The sequence below is a fragment of the Lepisosteus platostomus genome, chromosome 15 (assembly GCF_059453375.1).
Source record: "Lepisosteus platostomus isolate fLepPlt1 chromosome 15, fLepPlt1.hap1, whole genome shotgun sequence".
NCBI classification, from domain to species: domain Eukaryota; kingdom Metazoa; phylum Chordata; class Actinopteri; order Semionotiformes; family Lepisosteidae; genus Lepisosteus; species Lepisosteus platostomus.
The window spans coordinates 3899755-3918615 of NC_142625.1; the positions used below are offsets into that span (position 1 = coordinate 3899755).

Below are 18861 nucleotides of genomic sequence, written 5' to 3' on the forward strand. Positions count from 1 at the left end.
TCAGTTGCACCGGCGCCGGCTGGACCCTGCTGGTCTGGCATCTCCTTCCCACCACATAGACTGAGGAGACATGGGAAAGGGTCCCTCTGCCGAGAGGGCCGCCGTTGGATAGCCTTGATGAGGGCTGTGACCACCGGTGGCGCTGAGGAACTGTTCCGGCCCCTGACGGCTGCTGCTCACCCCCAAAAGGTGCTTTAGGGAGTCGCTCGGCTGCTGGGGGTACCGGCGCTTCTCTTGAGTCTGACATCAATGGCTGCTCATTGTCCATTCTCCTGCTTCCGACACCAGTATTTTTGGGTTCGGCGAGGACGGACACAGTGACTCAGACCCTCGTTGGCTGAGAAAGGCGCTTTATTTTTCGGCACAGCCAGCACAGCACCCCTGTGCTCATGCGCCAGCAGAGTGAGAGAGAGAGAGAATGAGCGAGCGCCAGAGAGAGCAACACACTGGGCTCTGTTGGGTCGTTACACAGGGATAAGGTGGCAGTTGAGTACAAGTATAACAGGGGTGCAAAATCAGGGAAGTATTTACAAGAATCCGGGTGATCTCCCCAGACTGTATGCCCATTTCGCAGTGGGTCGCCGATAGGCAAGCAAGATGTTGAAGGTCATAAGTACGGAGAGCTCAGGAGACTGAAAGATTCCTCATACCGAGTGTCGGTTTGGAGTGAGCACAGGGTTTGGAACGCAGATCGAATAATTAGGGTCAATTGGTGCTGACTGTGCTCGTAACAGCCTCAGACTCAATACACATCTGCACCACACTTTCTACATGGTCTACAATGTGTTTTCTTTCAGTACTACATATTGTTCTGGTTTTCAGATTTATTACAGTTTGTCGCCATGCACTGCCTACACTGTGTGGTGTCAGCTGCTGTACTGTTTACGTCCTGAGAGATCACACGAATACGAGGTCCACCGTTGTTGTCCATATGGCCATAAACTCCTCTACTCCACTTGATAACCTCAAAACATCTCCTCACTCCTTCTGACAGATCTGACCACCCTGCCCCCACGGCATCTCCCTGTCAAACACGGGATATGGAAACAGCGACCACTATAACAGATAAAACTTTATTGATCCCAAAGGGCAGGGTGTGAATTATGTCTTGGCATGTAAAAAAAAGACTTCTGAATCGGACCCAGACACCACAGAACAGTGTAATGGTGTAACGGTTACTTACAAACCAGCTAGACGTTCCAGGCCAAGGCTGCAACACCAATGAGCGAATTCACACAAAGTCAGTGAAATCATCCAACGTGGATGACAAAGTCAAGTATACTGAGCAGGTCGTTCCTGAAATACATATCCTGGATGACCCTCCCCCTGACACCAGCCCCGTCCTCAGGCTGTCTGGAAAAAAATAAATGCATTTGTGATAGGGCATCGACATTACCTTGTTTCTTCCCGTGTCTATAAACCGTTCGGAACTGAAACCTCTGGAGCCTAAGGCCCCATCGTGTAATTCGATCCTTTTTGTCCATATTTCTTAACAACCAGGTTAGTGGAGGATGATCTGTATACAATATAAATCGTCTTCCCAATAAATATCTTAAATAATCCAGGGCCCATTTTATCGCGAGACATTCTTTTCTATTGGGGCAGCAATGGAGGCAAATCCTGAAATGAAACGGCGATAGTAACTCGCCAATCCCAAAAATGTTTGTATTTTCTTCTTTGTAGAAGGTTTAGGCGAGATTCTAATTAACTGCACCTTCTGTTCTTGTGGCATGATCATTCCTCTTCCAATCGTATAGACAAGATAATTGGCTTCCTGGGTCCCTAGACAACATTTGTTTGGATTAGCTGTTAATCCTGCTTCTCTCAAATCTTCAATTACTACATCCAGGTGTTGTAAGTGTTGTTCCCATGTCGTGCTATGAATTACGACATCATCTAAGTAGGCAGCTGCAAAATATGGATGAGGTCTGAGTATTCTGTCCATTAATCTCTGAAACATAGCAGGAGCGCTGTGTAAACCAAACGGAAGGACCTGGTACTGGTATAACCCCTCCAGGGTGGCAAAAGCAGTCTTGGCTTTAGCTTCTTTGGTTAGGGGTATTTGCCAATATCCCTTCATAAGATCTAGCATACTGATGTATCGGGCGTTACCTAATCGCTCTATTAGCTCATCTATACGGGGCATAGGGTATGCATCAAATAGCAAGATCTCATTTAATCTTTTGAAATTACAGAACCTAATAGTTCCGTCCGGTTTGGGTATCAAAACTAATGGACTAGCCCACTTGCTATGGGATTCTTCTATTATTCCCATTTTTAATATTTTTTCTACCTCTTCCTTAATTTCCTTTTGGCTTCAGGAATTCGATAGGGGAGCAGTCTTACCCTTTATCCTGGTTCTGTGATAATCTTATGTCGTATGAGGCGAGTTCGACCAGGTCTTCGGGAAAAAAACATCTTTGTTTTGCGATAGGAGCTCTTGTAATTCCTGCTTCTGCGACGGAGCCAGGTCCCCCACGGCGACAGTACCAGTTTCATCTTCCAAAGGGTCAGGGGAGAAATGGGTGAGCAGAACTTCTGCACCATGCCATCTCTTTAATAAATTCACATGGTAGATCTGATGCTGTCGTCGTTTGTCAGGTTGCTTAACTTTATAGGTGACCGGACCTACTTTTTCCACCACCTCATAAGGCCCCTGCCAGGTGGCCAGGAATTTAATTTCTGAGGTCGGGACTAATAGTAGTACTTTGTCCGCTGGCTGAAATTCCCGCACAATAGCTCCCCTATTATAAATCTGCTTTTGTTGCATCTGGGCCTTCTCCAAATGTTCAATGACAGTCTGTAATGTTTGTTTAAGGTTGATGCTCCCAAGACTCTTTGACCAGATCTAATAAGCCCTGGGGTCTCCGAGCATATAGTAACTCAAATGGAGAGAACCCAGTCGAGGCCTGCGGTACTTCTCGAATAGCAAACATTAGATAAGGGAGCAATTGATCCCAGTTTTTATTTACGTGTTAAAATGTATCTAGTTAATCAAGTGGAAGTGGAAGGAAATGCTATATGTGCACTTACATCCTTGGCAATGGGGTCTTCAGCAGATGTCACTTCAGCGAATGATTTGCTGCAACTTGCTTTAGCCCTGTATCCATTAGTTCGGGTGGTGAAGCAGGAAAGGGTCTCTTACAGTGCTGCCAGGTCATCAGTTGCTGCATGGGTTTCTTAATTGATGTGTGTGCAACTAAAAACTATAGAATACACAGTGTTCATTGTTCATGGTAATACCATATACATCCACAGAAACTGTCAGAAATTAATTGAAAACTGTTCTATAGTAAACATACATTCCTGAGTTGAAGTCTCCATTGCAGTTCTGCTCTCAGCCTGGGAAGGAATGGTGAGGGGTGTTATTATTCCAGGAAAGACTGATGCAGCAGCAGGACGGCCAGGTCCAGAAATTCCTCAGTCATCAAAACCTTCATCAACAAACAGATCAGAATCAGCCTCCAGCTTCTCAATTACTGCTCTATAGTCTTGAACTTCTCCAGCCCGACTGTACAGGTACTCCACTCCAATCAGCTCCCCCTGCAAAAAAGAGACTATTTAGAATTCAAACGGCAGCAGTCCATTAATTCTGTGAAAGCTATTATTGAAATGAAAGAACTTCACCTACTTCCCATCTGAACTGTAGGCAAAACTATGCATTTTTATTTTTGCAATGTTCAATTAAATGAAAGAATGCTAAAGAAATTAAATACAAGTAATTTATTCCTTTATCATATTGGCTAGCTAATGTCCTCTTTGCTAGTTAATGTGACTTCACTTTCTTGGGCGTGATTTGTAAAGCAAAAAAAACAGGCTGTTTTGTGTTATTCCTAAGACTTGAACGCAGCGTCAAAATGTTTCCATATGAAAGAATTCATATGCAAGGCAGTGACGTAACCATCCCGAGGTGTGTGTCTCCACACAGACACAAGCTAGCCTCAGGACAGCAGGCAACACGGATTAGCCTTTGTCTCTAATGAAACCACTCTAGATAAAGAAATATAGAAATCCCTACATTACAAACTCCAAGCATTTCATTTTATCAACAACAATGTAGTTACAAGGAACATGTCAAAATGTTTCCAAAAGACCCACAATTGAACGAGTTTTGATAATAGAGAAATAGAGTCCCCATTATCCCCATTTTGATTTAAGTGACAAACGCATATTTAATTAAATGCCTTTATTGAAAATGCAAAGTAAATCGTTATCTTTGTCTTCAAAGTCCATTAATCAACTTTCAGCATAGCTTTCTCACCATTTAGATTTATTTTTCATACCATTGCTAAACAAAGCCGGAGCGTATTGTACTTCCTCTTGGGATCAAACGTGGGAAGATTAGATTGTAATTATTTTTTAAATAAATTTTAGAAAAGTGTTATCTATACTAAAAAGTTGTATTTAATACCACTTGATAGTTATATCAGAAGAGATAAGAATTCAAGTTGATACTGTTAAGACTTTTAATCATTTTAAACCGTATTATAGCATCTTACACATTAAACATGAAAAAGTTGGTATTTTATAAAAGCAAGATTGTTCAGTTGGACAGTATAAAGCAAGTATGTTTTTTAATGTTTATAATCACTATTCTTGCAAGTACAAACAAACTGGAATGCTACAGAACCCTAAACCGACAATACACACTAGCCAAATATAGCTGTGTCAGGCTTCTGTGTAAAAAAATCATGAACATCATGATTTGATCATGGGTGCTGTTTTTAAAAAGCTGTTGAGTAAATATGAATTTTCCTGCTGAGTTAAAACAGGAAATAAAGAAAGGGTTTCAGAAATCAAACAAAACTTTATTCCCGTGCTTACAGTCTGGGTAATTGGAGACTGCAATGTGTGTACATGTGTACACAGCGGTCCCACAGTGTTCCAGTAGTGCATCATTACGCATCTATGAAAAACTTGGTTTACAAAAATAATTCTCTCACTGATAGTTTTATGTAGAGGCTGTGAAAATTTTCACAAGTCGAGGTCTTTAAAATACGTTTTGAGATATTTAGAAATACCAACAAATTCAATATAGTGTCGATAATATTTATTATCAGTAATATCAGTAGCAGTTTGAAATTATTTGTTATTAATAAGTGACTTAGCTTCGAACATGTTGGGATACTTAGAAATATAAAAAGTGTCAATATAGTGTCCATAATTTTTGCTATTTTTGTTTTTCAAAGAAATGTTTATTTGTTAAAAGAAAACTGATGGTGACAATAGGGCTTGAGCCATGGACCTCAGGCTTATGAGGCACATACTTAAGCTATCATACCACAGACGTAATCACATGGGGAGCAGTGAAACAGAAGCATACATATTCATTGAAAGTCTTATACTATTGTTTGAGCTACAGTACATTAATATAATTATATCATTTTTAATTTCTTTAGATACACCATTCCATATTATACTCCCTATTAATCAAATTCTAAAAGTATGCTTTTGTTTACTCCGGTAATAATTGCAGAAAAAGTAACACCACAGCATTTCGCAATCACACATTTGTTTCCAATCATGCAAACTACAGTAATTTTTGAGAATCGATTCACCATGCCTTTCACATGCTCATAAAAGAGATTGATTTAGGAACATAAACATATTACCGTATGCAAACTGTACTGTATACAGTATGTATATATATATTTAATGTCTTAACTGTGCCCGTTTAAGTACTGAATATTTATATGGAATTTTACCACTGAAGGGAAATCTTAGTGCATGAGCATAAAAAGAATAAGAGCATACTGCAACGCGTGTGAAGGCCATAAACTATTAATTTTGGAACTTAAACATACAGTATATGGCTGGTCTCGGTACTTTAAAGAAAACATACACATCAGTATTCCATTTCTCCCTAAACATTTTAAGCATCAAAGTCTTTAACTAACGTGATACCGGAGTCAACAAGCATATATATGTATATTTAATGTCTTTAACGTGCCAGTTTAAGTATTGAATATTTAAATGGAATTTTACCACTGAAGGGAAGTTTTAGTAGCTGAACATAAAACGAATAGGAGCATAACATGTGTGAAGGCCATAAACGATATTAATTTTGGAACATAAACATGCAGTATTACAGTATGTTAACTGTATATGGCTGGTCTCGGTACTTTAAAGAACAAATACACACCGGTATTCCATTTCTACCTAAACTTTTTAAGCATCGAAGTCTTTAACTAACGTGTGAAATAACGTGTATAAAAAAACATCCATATGGCTTTATTTATGGGCTGCAATTTTGAAAGTCAAAAACCGCACTCAAAATGCAATTTAACGCTTTCTGGCAAGAGGAGACACCCAAATTAATTATGTAACAAAACCAACTAAAATAACAAGCTTATAAACTAAACACTAAAATTAAAACTTGTCATTTTCTAGGGTTTAAGGCAGTGTCTCTCTCTGTTATTTTTTTTCCCCCACTTAACATGACGGTGTGTTCTTGAAGAGGTTGGTAGAAAAAGATAAAGAATAATACAGATGGAGGTACAGCATTACTGAGTTAAGGAGAGCTGACAAGCATCTCCTGCTGCAGCTCTGCCTAATCAATATCCCAGAAAGACACTGTCCTGTCCCTGAGGGATTTCACAAAAACTCTCAATCTTAACATTACATTTATTGAACACTGATTACAAATTTTATTTCACAAAATGGCCTTGAAAAGGTGCCCGCATACCCATAAAAATAAAGAAAAAAAAATTTGAATCTGGCCATGAGAACTGCTTGGATTTGTAATATATGGAATTTGAGGAAAAAATTAATTTATTCAGTTGGAATTAGCAAGCTAATTCCAACAAAGAAAGCTCTCATAATGAAAATAAACAGCCATATGAGGACAGTAAATTAAGTGCATGTATTATATAAAAACCTATGTAATCTACTTCCTTTCCTTGTTACAATAGAATATTTCCACTCTTTAGTAACAGATAAGAACTGTTACAATTGCTGTTAAAAGCCACACCTTCATGCATATTGCAAGCAGAATATCTTTCCCTGAACTGATAATAGCGTTGATTGATGTGGTATTGATGGATATCTATAAATATTGAGAACAAGTAAAATTTTACCAAGTAAAGCGAAATATACCGTAGTATGAACTGAGTTGCTTTCCGTTTAGGATAACGACCAGAGTCCCTTATCATAAAATGGTATTTCTAACCATTACCAATTCTGAATACTGTAAGTTTTTACTAGAACCTATTAGTCCTACTGTACCAATATAGAAAAGCACATATTAAATTTGGGAAATTTGGTTTCAAAAGTCCTCATATCAACGATGCAATACTATTTTCCTCTACAGTATGTTAATCTATCATTCTGTCCATCGAAAACCTGTTTATATGTGACCTTTCAGAACACCTATCTGTTTTCTTCCTAGCACAATTTATGAGCACTCTGTGATTCAATTAATTCTCATTACATTATCATTCTCACTGTGCATAACAAGGAAGATTAATAAACATAAGGTTGTTTAATGACAATCTATTGTATATCTCATGGCTAAATAGTCAAGTCTAGCCAAAAGAGAAAACATCAACTTTATTCAAACTCCAATGAAAGTATTAATGGTTTTTAATTACCATACTTTTAAACAGAAAGCAAGCTTCATTAGCAGATGAAATACAAAAACAAAAGCTGTGTTTCCAACTTTCAATTAAATTCACTGCCTGACTGAGGGACCTTACGGAGATCGGTGCACTTATTCTGAAATCATGTAAACCAATATTGTTACACACAGACAGAAGCAACTAAACTAATCGGTATTGTTGTGCACCTGAATTAAATTAGTTTTGACAAGCAAAAGGCTTGGAATACTTATGCAATCTTGACTTTCCCATTTTTTCTTTTCTGTTGATTACCTATTTACACCTATCTTTTTATTTTTTTGCTTTGAATGTGTGAAGTAAGTTGTGTATGTACAAATATTAATTGCTACTTCAAAGCCATGATTGCAAGCTTTAAAGTACCATAATGTGAAAACAAGGTCTGAAAAATTTTGTGAGAAACTAGATGATTTGTCAGTGTTATGAACTTTGGCAAATTAATTCCAGTCTTGTGAAATGAATAATGGAATAGACAAAAGGTGAATGCTGTTCTGTATTCTCACGTTGCAATGGTTCATCAGTATCTTTTATTCTAAATTTTTATGTACATAAGAGGTGGTAAATAAGAGGTGGTTATTTGGCTCACTTGGTAGTTAGTAGTTACTTAAAATACAAGATTCACATACTTTTCTAGTGCCCTTAACATACTATATCCAAAAAAAAAAAAAACATTTTTAGACTCACTGATTTAATTCACTCCTGACAAATTTGCTTGTTATAGCAATGCTCACATTGGCTTAATATGGAATGTATGGTCTAAATTAAATGTATTCTTTGATTAAATTGACTGTATAACAAAACTGTGGAATAAAGCACAATAGCAATGATTTTTTAAACCAAACACTACTGTGAAGCAAGAAAATGCAAAATGACCATATTCTTGTTGCCTTAGATACAAGCCATTCACAATACTTATTTTCTGTCAGCAGGCTCAGGTGTTATTTCCTGCCTAAGGATGAGTGGCCTGTTGGAAAGGAATTGAAATGAGGTTAGAAATGGCTGCCTTTTTAAATCATTGGGTGTTAAAAGTTCTGTCAAATCATATAAATATTCAGCTGGCATGCTGTAACTTTGCCAAACTGAAGGCTGACGCAAATGCAAGTGTCAGCCTGAGCCTGCTGACATAAACACACAATACCTCACATTTAAAATTCTTTACTTGATACAATAAGTCTTTTTCAGGTTTGTCTATGCTTATGCATATGAATCATTTGGTTACAATAACATGGATACAAGGAGTGCTTATGTGTCTTATGAATTATATCCCTTTTCACATTTCTTCCTTTCATTCTATATATACTGTATGTGTAATATTTTATCATCACTGAGAAAGAGAGAATGTCTTTCATCCATTCACATGGCATGCAAATAGCAACAGGAGACTGAATTTCCATTTTGCCATCTTTTGGAAAACCTCCCAATTATCTCAAATGCAAGTGTCTCATCCCCCAGGGAAAAAGTCTGCCAACTCCCCTTTGCGTCAGCCTTCAGTTTGGCAAAGTTACAGCATGCCAGCTGAATATTATATGATTTAACAGAACTTTTAACACCCAATGATTTAAAAAGGCAGCCATTTCTAACCTCATTTCAATTGCTTTCCAACAGGCCACTCATCTTTAGGCAGGAAATAACACCTTAGCCTGCTGACATAAAAAAAGCATTGTTTTTTTAAAGTGGTGAATCCCCCCCAATGTCTTGGAGCTTTCACCAGAGCCCCTCACTAATAGTTTATGCCAACACCTAACTTTCTTAATGCGAGAAGTACTACTGTAAGCAAAAAAAAAGGGTTTTTGGAGGAGGGGCAGTATTTCTTGCGTTGTACAGCTTTTCAGCTAAATATATTTATCGCTTACGCCTGACATTGGAGGTGCTCGCCTGCGTGGTGACGTCACCGCATTTCCCTCTGAATAGCTACTAAATAGGCAGTGAAAACATTTGTCCGTCTTTCCGTGGGGGGAAGGGGGACCGTCTTTGATTGGAAGGCACGCCTATTCTACTGAGAATGGCTGTTGTCTTTTCACCGATAAACTTGTGTTAACAAAAACCACAGTATGCTTTAGTATGCTTAAGAGTTTAGACCGGTTTTTATTTTTTTTTTCGGCACAGGCGAAACCTCTGTCAGGCGTAAGCGTTAAATATATTTAGATCTTTGAATTAATATCGTTATTGATTTCTTTAGTGTCACAACATTGTCTAATAAAAACCACACTTTTTGACCACGTTCAAATATTCTTCTGTCTATATCTTTGGAAGGGAAACACAGAGAGCCTTCAAACCTGTTAAGTTCTCTAAAGCTTTCTCAGTCAAGTATGAAAGTTTATTCAGGGAGCTGTGTAAGCATGCGTAGGCAGCAAAAGATCAGCTAAGGTGGGAAGATGCGACACCTAAGATATTAATAACCTTTTAAATCTGAAGGGAGATCTAAAGGGATCTTAATACTCTTTATTAATAGGGATCATGTGAATCTGCGCCGTACCGCAGTGTACATACAGTACGAACACGTTGTGATATTTAGAAATATCAAAAAGTCAATATAATGCTAATAGCTATTTTAGTTTTTCAAAGAAATTTTTATTTGTTAAAAGAAAACCAATAGCGACAGCTGGGTTTGAACACTCAACCTCAGGGGTACGTCAGTTACTTAAGCGATCACGCCACAGAGGCAGTCATGTGACAAGTACATCTCAATGGAAAGTTTTATAATACTGTTTGTGCATGAATATAGTTCTACTGTTATTTCTTTAGATGCGCAATTCCATATTATATTCCCTATTAATCAAATTCTAAAAGTACGCTTTTAAATGCCCGGTGACATGGTCAGAAGAAGCAAAGAGCACATAAAAACGTTTCTGAAATAACCTCATGTAAGACATTTAAGAAATGTTGAAGGAGAAATGGAATACTGGTGTGTATTTTTTCTTTAAAATACAGTACCAAGGCCAGACATACACGCCTTTATATAGTGCTTTTAAAGGTGGCTTCTCAATGCGCTTTACGGGATAAAAACAGAGCTGTTAAAATGTTTATCTATTTTTTGGCACAGCCAGCCAGCTCTTGAGTGGTATTAAATGCAACTTTTTTTGTATAGATGACTTTTCTAAAATGTATTTAAAAATAAAAACGATTACAATTGGCATGCCTATAGCTTTTTTCACTAAACCTCCTAGAGTAACGAAAACACAGAAAGCCTTCATACCAAATGCACTTTGAAGACCACAACTTGTGAAAATGTTCACAGCCTCCACAGAAAACTATCAGTGAGCTAATTCTCTTTTTTTAAACCTCCGCTTTTTCATTGATGCGTAATCACACACTAACTGGAACACGGGGGGACCGCTATGTGTTAAGAAAGTTAGGTTTTAGCCTAAACTATTAGTGAGTGGCTCTGGTGAAATTTTGCTGTGAACTGAAGAGTTAAAGTGTAAAGTGTTTCCTCTTTTTAACGAGAAGAGACGTGGTGCTTGAAACACGAGAGTGTTTTTAAATCCCCGGTGGAACCGGGCTTCCATAAGAATCAAGTAATAGGTTTATTCCATGCTGAAAAAAATAAAATAAAACACATTCCATAAAAATCAGCACCTTTATATAGAGCCTTTAAAGGATAAAAACAACATTGTATTTCATTGCACTTTGACAGATCGTATTTAAATCAATTGTTCATTAAAAGTTTGACAGTAAATGTTTATATTGTAACGCCTCCATTTCTTTATAAAAATTTAAAAAATCGTTTGTGCAGCCTAAGAGGGGGGTCTGCTCTCAGTGACAGCTGACACTCCTCCATACACTCAAGTGAAAAATTAATAACGCCAATGTAAACATCGTATTTACAATTTGTTGATAATAAAAATGTTAAGTTCTCATCACTTTGTGATGGTCTACCCAGGGAGTTTGTGTAATGCATGCATGGGCAGCAAAAGATCAGCTACACTGGGAAGATGTGACACCGAAGATATTATTAATAACCTTTTAAATCTGAAGGGAGATCTAAAGGGATCCCCACACGATAGAAGCAGGAAGCAGAAGCAGGAACCATTGTCAGAGGGAAAGATGGTGACTATTCATTATTACAAAATGACTTAGATTCGAATATGTTATAATATTTAGAAATATAAAAATTTAATTAATTGTCCATAAGGTTGCTATTTTATTTTTTCAAAGAAATGCTTGTTAAAAGAACTCGTGGCACTAGCTGGATTTGAACAGCCGACCTCTCGCTTAGAAGTCGGGCACTAGTCAGGCTATCACATCACTCGCACAGTCACTTGAGGAGTGGTGAAACAGCCCTACACATACAGTATCAATAGACATTGTACAGTGTATACTATTGTTTGTGTTGCAGTACATGAATATAATTATATTATTAATTTCTTTAGATAAGCGATTCCATATTATATTCCCAATTAATCAAATTCTAAAAGTATGCTTTTTGACTCCGGTATCGAGCGTATTCGCAGAAAAGGTTAAAGCTATCACTTTTTATACATGTTATTTCAAATGTTAAAGACTTTGATGCTTAAAATGTTTAGGGAGAAATGAAATACTGGTGTTTCTTTAAAAGTACAGAGACCAGCCATATACAGTAATACTGTATGTTTATGTTCCAAAATTAATATCATTTATGGCCTTCACACGTTATGCTCCTATTCTTTTTGTGCTCAGCTACTAAAATTTCCCTTTAGTTGTGAAACTCCATATAAATTTTCCAATTGTAAACAGATTAAAACGTGCACAGTAAAGAGATTAAATGATTAAATCTTTTCACTAATGACCAATGCACCAAGATTGTTAGGTCATTTTGGCCAGCCAATCACATACCATGGTATGCCGCAGCGGCTTGTGGGTTATTGTGTGCGGTATGGGGTTGTACCACGCAGTTTGAATGGCTGCATTTGAACAGGTTCATTTGGGTACATATTTGAGAACCTTTTTTGGAATTATTGGGAATGTTACAGAACAGATAGAACCATTTTGAAAGTGTTATGGAACATATGGCTTTGCAGAGATATCTGGGGATGCTCAAGAACATTTCTGTTTTGTCTGTGGCGTTAGGAACCACTTCCACTGGTTGGAGTTTCAAGAAGGGAAGTGTTGTAGGATACTCTTCTCTCTGGAGGGAGAGGTTTGCCCTGTGAGGGATCTGTTTTCTCCTGAGCTATGCACTTCAGATTTACCAATATACGCATCAGTTTCCAAGTCATTAATTACTCCTTGTTAAATCCTGTGGAATTGTGCTTATCTCTGAAGCTTTGTAACCATAGAAATATTAACGTTACCAAGCTGTATAAAGGTAACTGCTTGCTTTATATTCCCTGAACATCCCTACTAGTGAACTGTTCCTTTTACACATACAATAAAGCCTGTTTTCACCCTCATCCCGGAACAAACCTCAAACAAACAAAGACTCTGTTACAAGTCAGAGACAAAGACATTATGGAGTATATGATTTTGGAGGGTTACCTGAACCTCTAATTAAGCACATACATATTCTGAGAGAACAGCACTTGTGAGTAAACCTTAAACCCTACTGTAAGCACTTTGGACCACATGACACAAACTATGTGTCCCAGGATTTGGAAATACCAAGAGCAGGTATAAAACAGGTCCTGCGATCTAGTAATAACCACCACACCAACCCTTATATGACCATGTCCTCTGAAAAAATGGCCAAAAATTAGGTGATAATTAATGCTTTACAACCCGAATTCAAGATAGGGTTGAGGTTGATCTGCATGAATTCAAATCAGTACTGCTTCGGTTTATTAAAATAGGGGAGTTAATTAGAAATAACATTTTTTAGATAGATATGAAGAGATGGAAGAAAATAAAGAACTAGAAAAGCACAAGTTGCTAAGATATAGAACAGTGTTAATAAACATGAATCCTAAGTGGAGGCAAAAGGCAGGTGTGCATGTTCTTGCATGCATGCACTCTCAGCAGGCAGGCGGGCCCCTTTCTACAGCCCTCCAAAAACTTATACACCCTTTTCTTTTTTTCCTCCGGGAGGCAGGCAGGCAGGCAGGCAGGCGTCCGTTTGTCCCTCCTACAAGAGGACTGCCCCTTGCCTCTGCCTGCAGGTGCCGACGGTCCGCTTTCGCTTGCAGCTGGTTGGGCACAGCTGCTGCCGGTGGAAGGGGTCTAAGTTAAGGATGCCGGCCAGCTGGCGCCCCCACGGCTGCAGTCGTTGGCGGGCCGTTGACAGGAGATCAAAGAGCAGGGCCCCCGCCCAGGACTGGCGGGCAGGCAGGCGAGCAAGCAGGCAGCTAGGCAGGTAGGAGAGCGGAGTCCGGTGGCAGTCCTCTGGCTGCAGGGATGCCGGCAGCTGCATGAGTTGCGGGCTCCAGAGGAGTCGGCCCGCGCCGCTGTGCGCCAGCGGAATGCCCGTGCGCCAGTCCATTGGGGGCATCGCTTCTTAGCCTTTTGGCTAAAATCAGGAGTTGAGTGGCTTGACTGCTAATTTTTGGTCTTAGCCAGTTGGGGACTGGCTAGTGCCGATGAGGAAGAGAACGAGCCAGAGGACCAGCTAAAGAACCAGCCACTGGTGGAATCACACCAGGTGAAGCCAGAGCTGCCTACAAGGAAGACAGGACATCGAGGGGTAAGAAGCCTCCTTTGGAAGTTTTTACTCTGGACTCTGGATTTTTGTTTTTGGAGGTCAACACAGCTGGCCAAATTATGGGCTGCCGCATACTGTTGGGTTCAAGTTGAGGGAAGAGCTGACTCTGAATGGGCCTGACAGGATTTCTTTTATCAACTCGGTGTTGTGGAAGGGTCTTGATCTGTCAGTGAAAGACTTACTGTGTCCATGGGTATACTACGTCCAAATCTGTAGATATTTCGTTTGCCGAGGAATCCTACTATTTAAGTTTGGCGTTGTTGCAGAGAGAAGGCAAGCGATGTTCCCCTTATACATTATGATATTGAAGGTCTTTGGGCTAAAGCCCGTCACGTGGTCACTTTGTGAAGAATAACATCGTTTTGTTCCTGAGCCGCTATATGGACGTCGTTTCCAACTGTACCAAGGTGGTGGACCGGTTGGGCGTATGGACAGGCCGAAGACAGTACACAGTGACACTTTGTCATGATCCCTCTTCTTTAGATGGCTTCTGTCACCCCCATGCAACCTTTGCCCTTGGATCTGACCATGGCTACCTTTTCTATGCTGGTTAACCCAAAACTTGCAGAAGGTGCCTGAGACTGGCCACACTGCAGATACTTGCACTAAGGTAAGATGCTGCAATTGTAATGAACTTGGGCATCTAATGAGATATAAGAGAGGTTACATGTACTCTCTGTGGCAAAGAAGGCCACACTTGGAAGAATTGTTACTCCCGGAACCCTGAGAGAATTCAGGCCATTAAGACTGACTATGCACACGCAGTTGTAATTGGGGAGTCAGCAGACATCTGAACAAGCGGAAGACTCAGTTAAGGATACGAGTTACCTGATGGATGAGGGGACATCACTGCAGGAGTCTGGAGTGCCAGAGAACATCGACCCAGGGCCATCTGTAGACGTAGAAGAGGATCTCCCAGTTGCCCCTAAATCCGTAACAGACATACGCCAAGGCCAGGTGCAAGGCAAGAACCCGGTCTCCAAAGACCCCGTTGTAGACCACTCTTCTGAGGACAAGGGGAGAGGAGAGATGGGTCCTAGGAAGAAAAAGAAAAGCAGCAAGCAAGAACAGGAGCAGGAAGTAATTTTGACTGATGAAGACTAAACTAAGTTAGAAGACGCCACGCTCAATATGGAGACTGAGCAGGGAGGCCCCAAGAGAACAGAGAGTGACACCACTAGGCGCCAACTACCAATGGTCATCGTGCAGCAGAGATCAGGACATCTCGGGGTTTTTTGGTGGACTCTTTTTCCTCACTAGAACAGGGTCCTGACTATTATGGTCCAGACTTAACAGTGGACATGCTTCCAAATGAGATACCCTTAGCAGGATCCCAGGCTGCTAGTGACAACAATATGGTCACATGACCTTTACCGTATGTTCAGATAATGTTAGAGGCCTGAGGAATCGCACTAAAAGATTGACTTTTTCAATCCCTACGTAGCCTTCGGCGTTCAATTCTTTTTCTGTAGGAAGTGCATGTACGGGACAGTGCTGAATAAAATCTTTTTGATGGTGGGCAATCAATATGGGGAATTGGGAGTGCGCACTCTGCAGGTGTGGGTATCTTATTAAATGAAAATAGCTTTTGTGTGGTGAACAGCTTTGTGGGAATACCTGGAAAGTTGCTGTGCTCGACGTGGATAGATATGACAAGAAATATAGATTTGTATTTATGCCCCTTCGCAGAGAATTGAAAGGAAAGATTTTTGCCTCACTTGAACCCCTGTGGGTAACTAATCATTTTACTTTTCTTTGTGGGGACTAATGTTGACTCCACCACTGCTTTGTTGGATCTGCTGAAACAGTTCAATCTGGCAGATGGCTTTAGGACCCTCCCCCAAAGATTTCTGGGGTAACATGGAGAGCTCCTGAGTAGTAGATGTGGGAATTGTCCCTTTTCTCACTGACCACTATGCTTTGGTTAAAGATAGAGGACGATAACCCCTCTGTCGGGCCTGGGTATTGGAAACTGAATGTGTCCATATTGGCTGATGTTACCTTCTGTTCTGCAATAAGAGGTCTGATCAAGAATTGGTTTGATCTGAAACCACTCTACCCGAATCTAAGAGCATGGTGGGATGACCTTAAGGTTAAAATCAAGGCCTTTACAATAGCTTACTGGAAATATAAAAGCCGCCTGAAAAGAAGAGAACACCATAGACTGCAGCGCAACTTAGAGTGCTATGTTCGGTTTAATAAGGGGAAAGGTTTTGATGTAATCGGTGCAGCTCTAGCAAGAGCCAGACTGAAAGACTTTTACATCCAAGAGGCGAGAAAGTACCCGATTTGTCTTCAAGACGAATATAGAGAGAAGGAGACATGCTCTGCGTACTTTAGTCAAGTGAGGCAGCAACAGGAAAAGAGGGTAATTTCTGAATTATGAAGCTTGTAAGATTGCTTGAAAACCTGATTGATACAGTTGAATCCTATTATGCTTTGTTGTTTCAAAGACAGGAAATAAGGTCAGCAACTCCAGAATTCTGTAGTGGTTTACCTAAGCCACCCAAAATGGGAGACTTGTCTATCCGTTTCTTTAACAGAGATGGAATCTGCCCTTAAAGGTAGGAAGAATGGGAAAGTGCCAGGGTTAGACAGGTTGTCAAAGGAATTTTATGTTTCCTTTTGGGATCTATTAGGTCCAGTCTTGTTGGATGTCTACAATGAAGCCTTCCTTTTGGGCGAGTTGAGCGAGTCAATGAAGATGAGAGTATTGGTACTCCTGTTTAAGAAAGGGGACACTGCTAATTTAGCAAATTGGAGACACACAATGCCCTCACAATGCTTACCATCAGCTATAGGATAGTGGCAAAGTGCATAGCTAATAGGATGCAAAAGGTTCTAGGTGACATGATAGGTCGAGTTCAGGCCTACAATATTCCTGGTCGTAGTTGTATGAAAAACTTGCAGCTGGTAAGGGATGTAATTGCATGGGCGGAGGATCCCGATAGTTATCGTAGGACTCGACCAGAAAAAGCCTTTGACAGGGTTGATCACCACTTTATTTTCCATGTTGGCCAGCTTTGGTTTTGATCCCATGCTCATCTTTTGTCCGGCTATTATATTTTAAGGTACAGAGTAGAGCTTGTGTCAACAGTTATCTAGGGAAAGGCGTGAAGCAGGAAGCCGGGGTGCAGCAAGGCTGCCCCCTATCTCCTTTATTGTATGTCCTCTTCATTGAGCCCCTTGCTGCCATGATCAGAGGTGACCCGAGAATAGATAGGGTTCTTATCCCCGGGACCTGTGGTAGACACTTGAAAAATCTTATTGTACGCCAATGATATTACCCTCTTCCTTAGCAGTACTTACAGCTTAGCTGCTGCCCTGAAGGTTGTGGATTCATTCTCCCAGGATTCAGGATCTAAAATAAACAGAAAAGTCCTGTTAAATACTTTGGGGAATGGAGTGTGCATGATAAAAATTTCGGTGGCCTGGTTGTATGTGATGGCCCTCTGAAAATCTTAGGTGTTCTATTCGATGCTGGTATTGGCTCAGTTTGTTGGCAGACATAAGTTGAGTACGGTACATCAGCAACTGGGTTTGTGGAAACTGCGACAGCCAAGATCCTCTGGTGTGTGGCCTGACCGTGGTCAGAGGACTATAAGGGCAAAGAGGCAGAAGACCCTTTTGGAGGGGATACCTTTTTCAAAGAAGGCAACAAGGAGGAGTAGGATTTCCAGAGGAGATAGTGGTGTCCAAGAATGACGAGCCACCACTGGAATCACTCTGAGTTAAGTTCAGGGGGTGAAGGTGGGGTTCCGAGATGGCAGCAACGACTGCAGGTGAGTTGCCTTTTTTGACTGGATGCCTTATGTCCTGTGAAAGGCAGATGAGGCACATGGTGTGCTTCGTATTGAAGAAACAGGAAAACCAGAAAGAGTGGATGGTCAGGGGAAACTTCAAACGGAAGATTGTGTATGAAGTGCTAGATATCAAGAAGACCGATATTCTGTGCATCCAGGACTTCCAAGGCAAGAACATCTTCGACCTTACATTGACATCTGAACCGGAGTGTCAGAAGTTGTGGAATAGGGCTGAGGCAAGGCAGGATACAGAGCCCCTAGCAAGATTTGCGATTAAACCATTGTTTGCTCGTGAACTGTGACAGGTCAGAGTTCACGTTTAACCCCCGTGTGCCAGAGCCCGACAATCGCCTTCCTGAAAAGGTTCGATGGCCAGGGCGAAGGAAAGAAGGTCCTTGACCAAGAGGTCATCTGGACCAGGAAGAGGAGGTACATGGCGAGGTTTGGCCAAGCCAGGTAACATCTGGGGGCAAATATGAGTGTCAAACGCATGGACATGATTAGACAAATGGAGCAGGGTGGGATAAAGGGAGGCTCTAGGCCTGGTAGCATTCATTTTTTTCTATGGTTGCTCATAAGCGTGGTCAAATCAGAGGTATGGGATGCATGGAACATTTTGATCCAAAAGGGGAAAGCAAGGATGGTACATGGCATCTACCAGAGAGTATTGCATGACGTCAGATCACAAATAGAGATGTACGGAAATAGAGATATCATGCTGCTAGGGAGTGGTCGAAGGGGTTAGGTATTGCCTTCTTGTGATGGTTATGTACGACATTTTTGGATAATTTGTTGAAGTTTGTAATGGATAACTTTTTGGTTTTTCCATTTT

At 40.4% G+C, this 18861-nt stretch overlaps 1 long non-coding RNA gene across 14 annotated transcripts in view; it reads right to left on the reverse strand.

The window, feature by feature from the left end:
* The window catches only part of LOC148647685 (uncharacterized), a 663201-nt gene that overhangs the window by 609567 nt on the left and 34773 nt on the right, over positions 1-18861 (reverse strand). For 7 of the 14 annotated variants that reach the window (XR_015926666.1, XR_015926672.1, XR_015926661.1 and 4 more), the window contains exons 2-7: positions 17536-17587; positions 15055-15262; positions 3303-3543; positions 3034-3206; positions 2347-2499; positions 1184-1353 (exon numbers count right to left, since the gene is read on the reverse strand). This is a non-coding gene — a long non-coding RNA (uncharacterized LOC148647685). The remainder of the gene's footprint in view (positions 1-1183; positions 1354-2346; positions 2500-3033; positions 3207-3302; positions 3544-15054; positions 15263-17535; positions 17588-18861) is intronic. The other 7 variants (XR_015926670.1, XR_015926667.1, XR_015926669.1 and 4 more) reach the window with 6 other exon arrangements.